Here is a 2,500-nt window from a genome sequence, read left to right as displayed (position 1 = left end):
AGCTATGGTCCAGTATGATGGAGGAGAGGGGGGACTGGAGCAGCTATGGTCCAGTATGATGGAGGAGAGAGGGGGGGACTGGAGCAGTTATGGTCCAGTATGATGGAGGAGAGAGGGGGGACTGGAGCAGCTATGGTCCAGTATGATGGATGAGAGGGGGAGACTGGAGCAGTTATGGTCCAATATGATGGAACGCCAGGGGCGGTTTTAGCATCAGAGCTTTGGGTGGGCTCAGCCCACCCAAAGGTCATGGACCACTGAACCCCTAGGGGGGTCCGGGGGCATGCCCCCCCGGGAGAAAATTTTGTACAGTTTCAAGTAAAAATGGATCAAACTGGCACACTTTGAGATCAAAATGAAGAGACTAGATCTATGAAGAACTACACACATCAATATCTTCTTTACCGTTCTGTGGTTTTACAGCAATGAAAAAATAATTGTTTCCCTATATATACTATATATATTCTGCATACAGGTTACTATGGTAGAATTATGCTTGCATAAATAATACCAAAATCACTTCAGGGGAGTTTCAAGTAAAGTAACATTTTGCTTTGTAGGCAAAACAGAAGTAAAAATCAAAAGGGAACTTCCTAACTTATTCCTAGCTGGAATAATATTCCGACAAGATAATAATATACTGTAAGCACTAAAGCAGGAGTTTGCAGTCAACTAGTTGAAATTAATATGTGGCAGTATTTGTGGGTGTCAAAATCTATGTAGGGTGTACCACCACAAATAGATCAGTGTATGGAAAACACTGACTATTAAATTGTGTGACTAGAAAGACACCAATAAATCTGAGAAAATGTACTTTAATTTTGAACAACAGCACTACAACGGTGGCATTACAAATGGTATTATGAAATTATTGTGGGGAAAAAAAAGAATGCCACTTTTTTTCATGAACTTTAAGCAGAAAATTAAAAAATAGTTTTAAAGCAAAAATAAATAATAAATAAAGATCATTTTAACATTGGCTCAACCAGCCCATCTTACTGACCACCAGGGGTCCTGGTCCTTAATCCCTTTTTATTACTACCATGCCACTGGTACTGTACACAAACAAGGCTGTTTAAATATCTGCCTTGCACTCCCTTAGAGGGAAATAACAAGCCTGTAAGAACTTTTATTGAGATACTGAACTAACATCACAGCAAGACATAAGTGATGCCATGCATGCATGTTAAGCTATCATCATCATCATCACATCAGACAGGCTGTGTAAAGCAGCCACTTGCAATTCTGAAGGGCTTAATTTCATTCAGATAACAAGGGACCCATTTGAAAATGTTTGTCACTTATGCCATATGTTTCTCAAAAAACATTGCATCCATTTACACCCGCTTTACTGCGAGCTAGCATGACATGGCTGGCTGGTGCCATGGTAGCCTACCTACCTTCCTCCAGTCCACCTGTTTGTCTGGCAGGCACAGCAACAAGTTCTTTTGTTTAGCCTACGAAACAACGTTACGTGCTAATTTGCATATCAATATGCGCTAATTAAGTAACTACTAACGACTCTGACTGCTCAATGCTCACCTCAGTTTCATTGATCATGAGTGGGGAGAACGATTGTGTGGACTGTGGAGGACCACTTCACTGCTGTAGCCTACTGTGTGTGTGACCTGTGTGAAGTGATGTGGGATTAGGCAGATAGATGGAGGAGGGAGCGCCTACGCAGCCGCGGTTCTAGAAACTTTTCGGGTGGGCTGAACCCCCCTAAATTTTTGTCTCAGCCCACCCTAAGAACATAGAGGGGGGGGGGAAACACGCACACAGGGCATTGAGTGTAGTCAGAAACTGCTACTAATGACCACCATGGATTTGGAGAGGAGAAGAAGAAAAGAAAAAAAAAAAAAAAAAAAAAAAAAAACTTTTTTTTTGCCTCTATTTTTTTGGGTGGGCTGAGACTATTTTTGGGTGGGCTAAAGCCCACCCAAAAACGGCCTAGAACCGCCCCTGTGGAACGCTATAGATCCCCTGAATGCCAGGTCTCTAGTTTGTGGTTGTACAGTTTCACTCCCGCGGGCACATCTGAAAGACAGTAATGTCGGCCACAGACGAGGAGTAGAAAATCAGGGACATTTTCGGGGACACCAGGTCACCAAAAACGGGGACTGTCCCTAAAAATCGGGGACATCTGGTCAACTTAAGTGTGTGTGTGTGTGTGTGTGTGTGTGTGTGTGTGTATGGAGAGAGAGCGAGTGCATTACTTTTCACTCGCTACAATCACTATTCAAATCAACACAATGCACACCGGACAATCATACATCATGTTGGATACAGGTGGCTAACACTAGCTGCTCACATAATTGACGGTCGCACATTGTGTGGTGCAAATGGGATGTTTTTAATGTGGTTTGTTCCAAGGGAAGTCGCCATACGTAGCTGTGCAAGATGGTGGTGGCCCTGCACAAATCAACCAGTTGTGCAGATCGGGTATAGTGACATAATGCTCACGCTTAGCAGAGGAACGCTGGAGGTGGATGGTGGGATG

The sequence above is a fragment of the Poromitra crassiceps genome (assembly GCF_964638095.1).
Source record: "Poromitra crassiceps genome assembly, chromosome: 12".
Taxonomy (NCBI): domain Eukaryota; kingdom Metazoa; phylum Chordata; class Actinopteri; order Beryciformes; family Melamphaidae; genus Poromitra; species Poromitra crassiceps.
Note: the sequence above shows the minus strand (reverse complement) of the source record.